Source organism: Neodiprion pinetum, chromosome 5 (genome assembly GCF_021155775.2).
Source record: "Neodiprion pinetum isolate iyNeoPine1 chromosome 5, iyNeoPine1.2, whole genome shotgun sequence".
NCBI lineage: Eukaryota > Metazoa > Arthropoda > Insecta > Hymenoptera > Diprionidae > Neodiprion > Neodiprion pinetum.
In genome coordinates, this window is record NC_060236.1 from 23,275,689 (window position 1) to 23,288,682 (window position 12,994).

At 38.3% G+C, this 12,994-nt stretch overlaps 1 protein-coding gene across 1 annotated transcript in view; it reads left to right on the plus strand.

Moving 5' to 3' along the window:
- The first annotated feature begins 219 nt into the window (after positions 1-219).
- The window catches only part of LOC124218524 (neurotrimin), a 409,542-nt gene continuing 396,767 nt past the window's right edge, over positions 220-12,994 (plus strand). The window contains exon 1 of the mRNA XM_046625060.2: positions 220-1,584. The gene's annotated coding sequence lies outside the window, so the exon portion shown is untranslated. The remainder of the gene's footprint in view (positions 1,585-12,994) is intronic.

The following is a 12,994-nucleotide window of genomic DNA, read 5'->3' on the forward strand; positions in this document are numbered from 1 at the left end:
GGGGAAAAACACACACACACGCCTTACCGGGCTTCGACTTGTGGGGGAAATGTGGGGGGCGAGCGGGTTTCGGAAGTGGGGGGCCGGAGGGTGGGAGGGATGGAGCGATAAGAGGAAGCGGGAACTGGCGGGGTGCGCAGGAGTGTGTGGGTGGCGAAAAGTTCCCGGGGTTCCCACGGGCGCCGCTACCGCCGAGGTGCCGTCAGTCCGCAACCGCCTCGCGTCGTGGCCGCACTTCAACCCCCGAGCGCACGTTGCGCCCCGCGTTACGTCCTCGACTATAGCCGGGTTTATACCCCTTGGGCCAAGGACTAGAAGCAGTTTCTAGGATCGGGCGGGATGTTTTTAGAACGAAGAGAAATTCCGTGGAACATGGAAGTTCCGGATTTTTAGAAGTAAGGGTTGTTTCATCCCCCCCTTTCGAATCGACGCTGTGTCTTTGGTTTACTCGATCGTATCCTTATTCTTATTCTGACCGGTCTTCTCGGTTTTATTTCTTTCTTTCTTTCCTTTTACGTTGATTCTTACGTTTCTATTCGTTCTTCGAACGACCATTGTTCTTGTCCGACTACTTACCCCGGCGTTATTATACTCCGAGTGTCTTCCGGCTCCCGCGTTACGGTTATTGTGCACTACTGGACTCGAGAATACGCGGAATAATCCAAGGAGGTGAAGAAGCAGATAGGGAGAGAGTGTTTTTAGAAAAAATGGTACCCAATGTGCTGCGAACAAACGTTGTACTCGCGGCGGTCGTTTGATAACGCAAGAAAATCTGGTCGGACAAATGGAAAGGCAGGAAAGCGGCGCAGAGAAAGCGATCGGTGAAAAATGTGGATCGTACGTTGATGGTGGGATTGTAATAATTCGCGAGCTTCGCGCTTGCAGTGTGGAGGTGAAAGTTTTTGGATAAAGTGTCGGCCGGAAATCCGAAGACCGAGAACGTCGAGCAAGCATCGTCGATCCGAGGAATGGATTTAATTGAGACTTCGATTTACGGCTCGGTGAAAATTCTGACTGCCCGCGGGTTTTGCCGTAGATTTTGAGTGCGTCGGTTTCGTCGTTTCGATCATTGTCGTTAATCCGCATATTGTGCAACGAACGAAGAAATATCGGTGTATTGTACAAGGCAGAGAGTGGATTACGATAAATTAATATTGTGCTCACCGATGAATGAGTGACCATGCAGTGAGTGTCCCAGACTTGGATTATCCGAGTGCCGAATCATGGTGGTCGAAGAGTGCCGATGATCCTTCGAAGGATCGAGTGACCGATTTACCGATGGATGCGCCTCACCGAAAGTGTCACCTTCCGTTTCCAATTGGTGAAAATCCGGCGTAGTTTTCGTATTTGGAAAGTCTCTCGGGCGCGCTTTGCCTGTGGTGTGTTTTTTGGATATGATACTCGACGTCTGCTTACCCTTCGTAGTGTTACGTGGAAAGTAAACACACCGCACGTCGAAGCTCGTCGCACTGTGAACCAGATCTTCGGTGTTGAGTGATGAATAGTGTAATCGCGTGATAACAAGCGTTCCCAAGGTGATTACTGCAAACGCTTCAACAACGCCGAAATGTACGAGTGAAAAAGGTACGCGCCAAAAGCACTTTTCAAACGTCACATCACCTTTTACCGGTTAATGACAACGTTCGGTTTTTGGATGGTCTTATCGCTTACTTGAGCACCTTAAATGTACCCAGCTTTTCGTTCCACTTGACACACACGAGTACCTTAATGCTCCCGAAGTATCTCGCACTCTGGATCTACCTCCGGTATGTCGAAAATATTTCTCCGTCATTGTCGTAACGTTCTCGTTGAAAGGTAGAGTGGCAGCCTGCGTGCCATTGCGGAATGAACGCTCAGGGAGGGACCGTAGTCGAGTTTCTGGAATTCATATTCCGTCGCGAAGGGATTTCTTGTTCAAATTCATATCAGGGCCCGTGTCAAGAGTTTCTCTGGTGTGTCAGATTTCGTCGAGTTGTGGATGTGTATTCAAGGGAGCATCGTTAACCACCTCGTTGAATAAGGAAGTAACGGCGGTTCATGTAGGTTTTGTCGAGGAAGTGGAGAGCTGTCGAACGACCAAAACCTCAACAATTTGAATCATATTCTGATGACCGGTGCAGTTTTTTGGAATCCTTTCTTAGATCAGCAGTCGAATTGCGTTAAAAAATGAAAATAGTTAAGAACCGAGCGGCAACCGTAACTAAAAATTTCTCTCAGTGTGACATTTCGATTTCACCCTTCACAGAAAATTGTTAGTACGAGTATTCGTCACTCGTGATAAGCGAGCTCAATAGTCGTTGTTACAGTGTTTATACTTCGGCCAGAGAAGTGGTTTGAACTGCGCGATTTGCCGGGGACGTGTCCATTAATCATTACGTCGTACGTGTGATATAATTTATATTGAGAATAAGTACCACACGCGGTAGACGTTCGAGAAATAAATGTGATCGTAGGCACGCTTCTGCTGCCAGATTAACTGGTCTGAGCACTCTTCGGTCTGTCCAGAATTTGCTGCGTACGCGTGAAAGTGATGATTAGTATCTTTTACTGGTGGACAATTGTGTCGGGAAATGTTTCAACAAAGTCAGGTAATTTTGCGCAGTTTTAATACTCGGAAAATACAAGGTAGGCAAAGCAAAAAAAAAAAAAAAAAAGAAAAGTTGGAGCGGATTTGAAACGTGAAGGAAATCCGAACGCGTTGACCAATTTCTGAAAATTTTAATTTGATTGAAACTAGAACAATGGATTTTTCAGATCACATATGGTAATATGAAAATTTTTTATTCATTGCTGAGATACGTGTTCTTAAAAATCGAGCTTTCAAAAAGTTGCTGGGAAACGGAAAAAAAATTAATATTAAAGAATCTCCAACTTGATTTCGAATTACGTATATAATTTTAAATTATGATTCATGGTCTGATTTAGTTTTAATCAATCGTTTACAAAAAATTGTACAACACTGCGCTTTTAGTTTATCTTGTTGATTTTTAATACCTAATTCAAAGTTTTTTAATAATTAATATTATCAACGTGAAAAAACAAGCGGGGAACAGAATTCAGCTGTTATACGTTTCATCGTGTCCGCCATTTACGGTTACTACTACCACCAGAAAGGAGGTTGAAGTTAGTAACGTAATTAGGTAATTGGCCAATATCTAAAAAGTCAGCCGTGTAACAGCGCTTCGAAAAATCCAAAATGTTCGTTATATCTGACTGGTGGTTGGTGTTTTGGTCGTTGGCTCAATCAGTTTTGGTCAAGTTCTCGACGTCATTCACAGCCGAATTTTTCGACGGTAGACTTTCTTTACAATGTCTCCGGAAAACAGAATTTCAACTACGAAGCCCGCGTTTCGATTATAATTTTACAAAAAGCGTTTCACGTCATGTGAATAAAATCTCGAAGAATTTCTAAAATCCCAGAATTAATCTTCGAATCATAATTTAAAAAGAAAAATGATTCGAGCTTTCTTTGACATTGATTTTTTTCAGTCCCCCAGCGAATTTTCCCAGGCCTCTTTTTCAAGAGCGGGTATCTCAGTAACGAATAAAAATTTTCTAAATTTTGACACGGGAAATAGAATGTTCGTTCTTATAAAAAAAAGTTTTTGAATATCAGGCTTCGCATCGATGCCGCTTTTATTTATTTATTTATTTTTCTTTTTGCCCCACCCAGTATACATTTTAGTTTATATATTTATAAAGACTGTACGAAGGTGGATCAAAGAATTCACCGAAGGAATCCCGAAGATCTTTACAATCGAGAATATCTATGAAGTAATCGAAAAATCGAACATTTCTTCTTTTTAAACATTCCCATAAATTTTCTTATCAAACCTGTTGCTGTAAACTTTATCCGTTCAAACCAGAGTGCGCGGTTTTGGTGTAGACGGAAAATTTGATCCCGAAATGGAAACTGGGATGGCTGGCGGGTTTTGCACCTGGGTGAAAGTCTAAATCCGTATAACGTATATCTTATATGCGTAATGTGCCTCTCGCTGATTGTGAGGCGAAGGGTAATCTGTTAAATGTACTTTATACCGAGTTACGCGCAAAGCGACGAGAAATTCGATCGTACTCGTCTCCGTATTCTCCGTATTTCTCGGTGCGTATCTCTGTGCTTTGTTACTTTTGTCAATTACAAAGGTCGGCAACAAAAAAAGTAAAAAAAAAAGTATGTCTTTTTTCAGTTTATATTTAAATGAACAAAGTTTGATTTTATACATCGAATGATGACCAAAATTTTCGCTCGTTACATATAAAGTTTGCTTTTGTCTTTTTTCGTCGATAAATGAGCCTCGAAATTTTTGCTTAATAGCTAACAAATGAAGAACAAGAAAAACGTCTTCACCGATATGTGATCGAACTTTGAACGACGTAATCAGGGACAGTATAAAAGTCCGTAGATAAATAGAAGAAATACGAAAAATATTCATTTTTTAACATTGTTTATCAAGTCTCTTACGTTCGCAGTTTATTATTAACTATTATTTTTGGGTAACATTGATTCAAATACGAAACTAAAGTTTGTTTCAGCTTTATTCACAATAAATGTTTGAGTAAATAGGTGATTTTTATCAAAATTCGAAGTATTGTTCTGATTTCTACAAAAGCAAACTTTATCTTATTAAAACTATAATTTTTTTTTGCTCGAGCTTGTGGGAATTCAAGAACATGTGTAATTTTTTGTTTTGTGAATTCGTGAACAGCATAGTCAGAAAATTGCTCAATTTAGCCATATTGTGGTTGAATATTCGCAATAATTGACAACCTGGTTGTACAGAGCCCAATATTTTTAAAACTCGGTGATAAAATTTTATTGTCAGTGAAATTTTAGTGTGAATAATTATCCATTCCATTAACGCAATAAAAAACTGGAACTTTATCGAGTTTTCGGATAGCTAAAAAACGTGGTAATCGAATATGTAGTAATTGAAAATAATGCATGGAATTTGAATTTGAATAGATTTGAATCTGAAGGGGAATTCAAAACTGGATATAATTGCATAGAAACTGTGTAATTTCGATACATTCAATCATTACTTGAAACGCAATTGAGTTAATGCCGTAATTAAAATTCGAACTATGCGAAGCTGTACCATATATTTTTTTTTTAAATTATCCATACAGCAGTAGGTGTATAAATCGTAATATGTCGTGGCGAGAAGGTTGATTCCACAAACCAGCACTCACGTAATTGAGTGGAAAACAAATAAACGACCAGGAATTCAAATGAATAGAATATAACGGATCCACCGAGGTTCAAAATGACCAATTAAACAAATGGAATTAACGGAAAAATGTACCTATACAAATCCGTAAATTGTGCGCACTATTTACTTGCGCTCTGCCACACGATGTGTAAGTAGGAATCGGGCATCGACTATACATGCAAATTTATGTACGGGGCAATCCGTGCCAACTTGATCAAAGTTTTAATTTTGTTTAAAAAATTTTAATGAAATTGTCTCAGCTTCTAGACAGTACAAGAAATTTTTTCAGATTTTTCAATTGACAGCTTAATTGTTTATAATTATTTGAAGTGATTTTCAGACGTCTTAAAAAATTCTTTAAAAAAATGTATTTTATGCTTCGAACATTTCAAGACCACTCCCATGATGAAAAGATTTTATTTTCTGTTCATCTCCATGATGGAACAATTCTATAAATGTTCGAATTAAAAAATAAAAGTTTAGAGAATTTTTCGGAAACTGTCAAACCGCTTGAACATTGTTTTAGTTGATCAAAAAAAATTGAAAGAGCTCATAAAGAATCGAATAAAATACAATTTTTGAGAATTTCTTTGAGAATTTAAGAAACGATTGTTCTTAAAATCGCTTTAAATATTTTTTAAATTACCAACCGGTTGAATGAAAAATCTGGATAAACTTAGGGAACTGTTTTAGTGTCGGGACAATACTGTAAAATTTTTTAAACACCATCCAAAGCGGTGAGGGTCCGATGTTGGTCAAGTTGACACGAAATGTTATATTTATTTATTTTTGTTTTTCCGTACCATCGTGATAACACGGGCATGATTGATCGACGTCCTTTGTACTTAATAAAGTTTACGGCTAACGGAATACCTTCGCGTAAGTTTGTTGCTTACGTCACGTCTGTATTAAAAGGAACCTTTATCTCTGCGTCGTTGGAATGATTTCCTGAAAATGACAAACTGACACCGAGTGACATAATTATGTAAGTATATTTAATACTTATGTTAAACTTTTTTTTCACCCAATACACTTGCAGCCTAATTTCTTCCAACTTTTTATATAATTAGGATAATTCTATGACCGAAAAAAATCTCCTCGACTTTTTGACGGTGAAAAAGAATCCTGAAATCGGTCTGAAACAGTTTCGAAATAGAAAATTCAGGTTGGGGTAGAAAAATGCGAAAGACCAAGAAAGGTCGACGGGACGAAATCCCGAAAGTCAAACTACCGGCGGTTGAAAACGTTGAAAAAAACCACAAATACGAAAAGATGTTTTGTTGAAAGATAAAAATTGAGAACGCAAAAATTTTTTTGTTTTTTTGAGAGAATGACCAAGATTACGAAGGGCACAATACTGAATTGCTAAAATACCGAAGAGTCAAAAAATCGACTTTTCAAATATCAGACTCGTGCCTTTGTAGAAAATCTACGAATCCGAATAAATCAATAACGACTCACCAAAGACTCGGAAGGTTGAAATCCTGAAACTCGCTAATAGTTCACTCGGAATGTACAGAAACCGACTACCATCGAGAAAAAGAACGTATCTCTGAAACTTTTTGCAGAGGTTGAATTGAATGGCCAGGAAGGTATCCCGAAGTTTTTTACAAAAGTTAGGTCCGGGTTTGAACACTAAGAATCATTAAAAATAGAAAAAGCGGTAATTCGGCGAATTTCTTTTTTCTTTCTTTTTTTTTTTTTTTAGGTTTTGGTGAAACAAGTTTTTCACAAAAATTGTGCCCCGTGTTGACCTCTGAAAAATAAGACTTTCGCAGAAATCACGTAGCAGTGTTAGTTTAAACCTAAATTTGAAGTAAACAAAAGAAACGATTGTTTTCTTTATTGAAAATTATTCGGTCAACGATTAACGCAGTTTTCTGAATCCCTCCTCGAAAAATGCGTTCAATGTTTACTCAACTACGCCGTATAGTTTAGCAACTATAAGCGGTGTGCGAAAATCCCCCCCTTCCTCGATCGCTGATCATCTGTAAATCCTACAGGCTGCCAAAAAATTACGGTAATGGTTTTCAGTACCAATTTTCGGTACATATGTAGATAAAATTCTTTTTTATTTACATATTTGAGAGAAGCATTACATTCGAGATGAGAGCATGACAAAAGTTGTGAATTCCGAAAATCTTTAAACTACTGACCTCGGTTGTTCTAAAAAATTCGACAAACTGCAAAATCTGAAGAAACTCTTGAATAAAAAGAGGTGAGGCGAGAAAGAGACAGAGAGAGAGAGAGTGAGAGAGAGATTTATTGATCATGTTCACAACAATATTGGACAATATGACATATATTTAGAAAAAAATAAAGAATAAGCATGCCTCGGTGATGAAAAGATCAGTACAGTTTAGAGAAATGGAAAATTGAATGACAGGAAAGTACAAAGAGTTGGAAGATAAACTTAAATAACTAGGCAACAATATAACTGAAAATAGAAATAGAAATAGAAAAATAACCGCCAAGTGGAAAAAGGAATATAAAATACCGAGAAGATTAGCGAGCTAATTCGGTGTCGAGAAGGTGCTGCCGGAGTGAGGACCTAAAAACCGATAGAGAGCGACTCCGAGAGTGAGAGACAGAGAGAGAGAGAGAGAGAGAGAGAGAGAGAGAGAGAGAGAGAGAGAGAGAGAGAGATGGAAAGAGTTGAAACGCTTTCCAGCATTTAATCATTCCGCCGTCCGCCTTTATGTGCTTGACATTTGGCAAATACCAAACTGAGCGAGAAGCGGAAACAGCGAGTCGAGTCGAAGGGCCTTCTTCGGGTGTAGCATCGGAATCAAGGCGGCGAAAACGCTTCCGCGTGAATCGGAAAACCCTCACCTGAAAGCGGGGAGACACATCGAACCGTGGCGGATACTTGGAAAGGGGCAGAGAATTGAATCATCGAACAATTCACTCGCGGATCTCGAGATCCCTTCCGCTACAATTTAACCTTTACCAGTGAATTCGAATGAAAAGGTCTCTCCTCTCCTCTCCTCTCGCAATCAGCTTCCCGGCTAGGCACCCGCAGCTAGCTTGCTCGAACTCGGCTTATTGAGTAGCCTCGCGTCTCCTGCGGAGAGGGAGAATTTGAATTTCATTAGACGGCGGTCCTAATGCAGACATTATTTAAAACCTCCCTTCGATCTGGCGAGCCTGCGTAGGGGGCGCGATGCTCCTCGTCATTTTTAAAAAATTAAAAAACTCAGGGATTCTTCTTCAAGATCGTTCGATCAATTTTTTAATTACGAATTTGGAACGAATAAGCGGCTTCAGACGGCTCACGATCCGGCACTCGATTTTTTTATTTTGTTTTTTTTAGCTACGGTTATCGCTCAGCCCTTATAAATATTTTTATTTTTTGCCACAATCGAAAAATATAGTTACGATACCCGTTTTACTGAATTTTTCCGGTTACTGTAACAAATGAAATTTTTCTCAGTGCAGGTTCCAAGTTCACGGTGAAAAAAAAAAGAATAATATCCGATTTGAATTGTAACACATATCCTGCAATATGACACGATTAAAATATAATATATATTCAAGTATTCATGATTTCGGTGATATTCCGATAAGTTTATTTTCGCTCTTTCTTTGGTGGCGAAAGCTTATTGTTTACCCAACTTCGCAATCCATCACTAATGCTAAATTTATTCGTGACTGAAAAATTATATTGTATCCACACAGCCACGTGATCAAAGTAATACAATGTTCGGTGTAGTGAGATAAATTGATGGATTTTCAAAAATCGTCCGACGCACTTTGTCAAAAAAATACCCGATGATGAATTAATACAAGTACATGCCACTAATTATATATCCGATAGGAAAATTGTTGAGAAATGATGAGAATTTGGGTGAGAGGGAAAGAAGAAGCCGAACTTCAGTTTCCGAGTCCCTGAAGGATAATCAACCCACTTTATTCCTTTTTGGTCGTGCATCAGGATAATAAAAGATCAAAACCGTACGAACCTTTTCCTCCTATAAAAAAAAAAAAGAGAAAACAATTTAATAAATGAAATGGAAAAAACGTAGAACGAGAAGTGTACAAAAAGTGAAAATAAAAAGACAAGATTCAAATACACCAGAGGATTTCACGTGAAGTAAAAGGTTGAAATTTTCACGTTTTTTTTTTCCACGAGAAGGGAAAGATGCATAATTATCCGTGTTGTCGGGTTGAACAGGAAGCATTTTTTATTTGTTTTTTGCGTAAAGTTCAAATATTTGCATCGATGTCGGTTTTTGCAAAGAGAATAATTTTTTTTTTTTATTTTTGTTTTTTTTTTCTGTGAAAATTGAAGATAAAAAATCATATCTCCAAATGTTCTGCAATTGGAGTTTTATATTTTTCGACTTTCTATCATTGAATATCATAATTATTGATGATTATTATTTTTCCCCCGAGTGCACAATTCTAAATAACCCAAGTTATAATATTCGATGATACCTTTGTAATATATTTCTGTCGAGTACCATGCGTTTATACTTTTCAAATCGCATTATTTTCACTCGCGGATGTTTCATTTGTTTTTTAAATCTAAAAAAACGGCGTACAGATCATTTTAGAATTGTATAGATAATCGATTTTTCATTGCGAATTCCAAATTTGCGGTTTCACGAGAATCTCCTTTTCTGGGTTAGGGGATTCGACCATCGCTCGTTTTTGCGCCATAGGTATAGATATATAGAACTATGTAACTAAAAATTTCTCTCAGTGCACGTATGATAGAGAATGTAATTCCTTGAACACTCGTTCTTACAATACTTGATGAAGGAAATACAGCGAAATTCAGGACATTCTATTATTCAGCATATTCAAAGTGCGAATCTTTGACTAGAAATGCAATTAGAGGTGATTGAGTTAGGAATCTCCTTGCTCACGGCGAAGGTATGTATTGTGTGCCAAGTGAATGAGCCAACTCTATGAAGTACGTTCCAGGTTCGCCCGTGAGTCACGAAGTCCGTCTTGTAGTCAGTCACCTAGATTACACAGTATAATTTTGTCCAGTCAAATTTACGACCCTAAAATTATCGAAGACTTGCTAATTCGCTGGATCCCACTTGCTGTAAATTACAATTTTCAGAGTCTTGACTGCTGATTCACTCGAAATATCATCTTTTACACGCCGTGACGTATCGAGAGTCTGTCGAATGAAAAATATAAAACTGCAGTGTCATTCACGATTTATAAATTTCACCCAACTTTATCCGTTCGAAGCAAATTGAGCGAATGTAGAAGCTTTGGGTGGCCAGTTTCTTCACCAGATTCTTAAGCAGAACGCTGATTACGAATCTGAAATCAGATTTCAAAAATTCAAAATGACAGATCCAATATGGCGGATGAAGATTTCAAATTTGATTTAATCTGGTAAAAAAATTCTGTGCGGGGATTTTCGGGGTCTCTTATTGGATTCATCGTACTGAATTTTGAAAATCTGATTCAATATTCATGATCAGCGAGCCTAAAAACTCCTAGACACAGTTTTTTCTCCGGATTCGATCGAATTTCAAATTTTTCTCTACGATACTGGATACGGTACCTAGAATTTTTGAAATCTGATTTCAAAAACATGTATGTAATGTGTAGAGGCTCAACTTTCTGGGTAATGAATTATTCTTTCAATTTTCACGATTTTTTTCAATCGATTTGCTTGCAACAATAATTATTCACATAAGATCGCAACAATTACTCTCTAGTATTTAAAACCTATCAGTGTACTATCGGAAATGGTAAAAAAGTGCAAAGTGATACGTTGAAAAGTAAAACTGTAACTAAATATCCAAAAAATGTCTATAAAACAGACGGTGAGAATAATTACCACTGTGACTCAAAGGGATTATTATAAATTATAACAGCTCAAAATTCGACTCTAAAATCATTACATCCCAACACGCGCAGACTTTTATGTGTTTCCGAATCAATCTCATACCCTACACCCGCATCTTTGCAGAGGTAATTGCGTAGTATGTTGTTCTAGCACTCGATCATACCGACGTCGATAAAACTACATATATATATATTATACCCCGTAATGAAACGATGACGTATCGACGTGTGGGATGAACTTCTTCAATAAATGAATACGAATCGCGCTGTTCACTTTTCAAAGTTTTACCACGAAATTGATGAGTTTACAAGAATAATCTATTTCAATAAAAAACGAGTTGTCTCTATTTTCGTTTTATCATTTTTATAAACTCATTCGATATTCGATACGCCCGAAGATCAATTTATTTTAACCTCGAACCTCGGGCAATCTTATTCCGTTTTCGGTGTAGTAATTCACGATTAGCCACATAAATGCGCTAATGATACGACTCTGGTGAATCTGCATGGTTACATGTAAAGGCATGGGCATATTATATTTACCCATGTGAGTGAATGTGTTGTACAGGCCACACGCATAATATCATTCGGAGAATATCACGACGTCAGTACCAGCTGTAGAGGTTGATTAGCTTGACGGGAAATGAGGGGTGATGTTGAAGCTCCGGTTTCTGACAGCTCTGAACAAACATACCGCGTATCTTGAATTCATCTCTGATGTACCGCGGGTGAAGAACAAAAAAATTATCCTCATACGCCGGGTTGAATGGAGAGCTTTTTCGATTTTCGAACTACGAAAGAACCTTTCAGGCAGATAACAATATGCAATGAATATATATGATAAGTATATTGTTCAGGTTCGGTGCTGATCGTGATGATTAAAGAAGAATTGAGAAGTCTTCGACCATGCCGATGCTATGCTGTGGAGAAATAAAACCCGAGACATCCGTTATTCCTCCATTATCAATTAGTAATTGAGCTCAATGCAGATTTATTAACAGAATATCGAAATTTTGCCATCTAAAAGTTTTAAAAACATGAAAACGGAAGCCCTTTGAATCATTGCGCAGAGATAATGATTTCTACAGACCATGCTCGATTTTGTTCGTGGTTAAAAACCACGCAGGGGAGAAGATAAAAAGAGCGAAACAAATCAAGATTTGATAAGAGAGGCGAAGAAGAGACAAAGGATTTCGTATAACCGGTGATAACATAAAATTAAAACTGTGTAGTTGAAGTGGGGTGAGAAAAGCTGATATCCAAACCTCGAGCTCTTGGCTTTCTGAGAGCTCAATTTCGCATCCGGGTAGAGTCAAATTCGCGCAGGAGTACGACTATATATGTAGACACTCACACACACACACACACACATGACGCATACACGCAAGTTTATACATGGTTCGCGGAGCTGCGAGATAGCTTCCTTTTCGGGCAGGGGTGCGTTTTGACACGAAGCATCACATGTGATTTGAATAAATGGCGTGTCACGGTGCCGGCGGTTACAGGACACGAGGGAAAGCTGAAATGGAAGTAAGAAGAAGAAGAAGAAGAAGAAGAAGAGTAATGGAGGAAGGAGGCCGAAGTAGAGGACGAATGTCAGCGCTTACTCCGTGGATACCTGCACTGCCATCTAAAATTTCTCTCACTTTTCCTGCTTTTCTCGGGATAAAACCTGCCAAACGAGCCGCGAGGCGAACTCTTACTTTCGCCGAGTGTCTCTTCCGCAAGCTCAAAATTTCAGACTTTTTATACATACACCCTGATTTCAGAATATCACGTCGAATAGATTGAATTGGGGGCCGGATGGACGTGTCAACTCTTCGCGCCGTTCTTGTATGATAGAACGAACCGTACTGGGAACAAGTACCGAACAAAAATCAACCCAGGATAAAAATAACACGAAACAAAAATATCACAATTCCGGCTTAATGTCACGTAATTTCATTCAATGTGATTTAGGTTCTTGT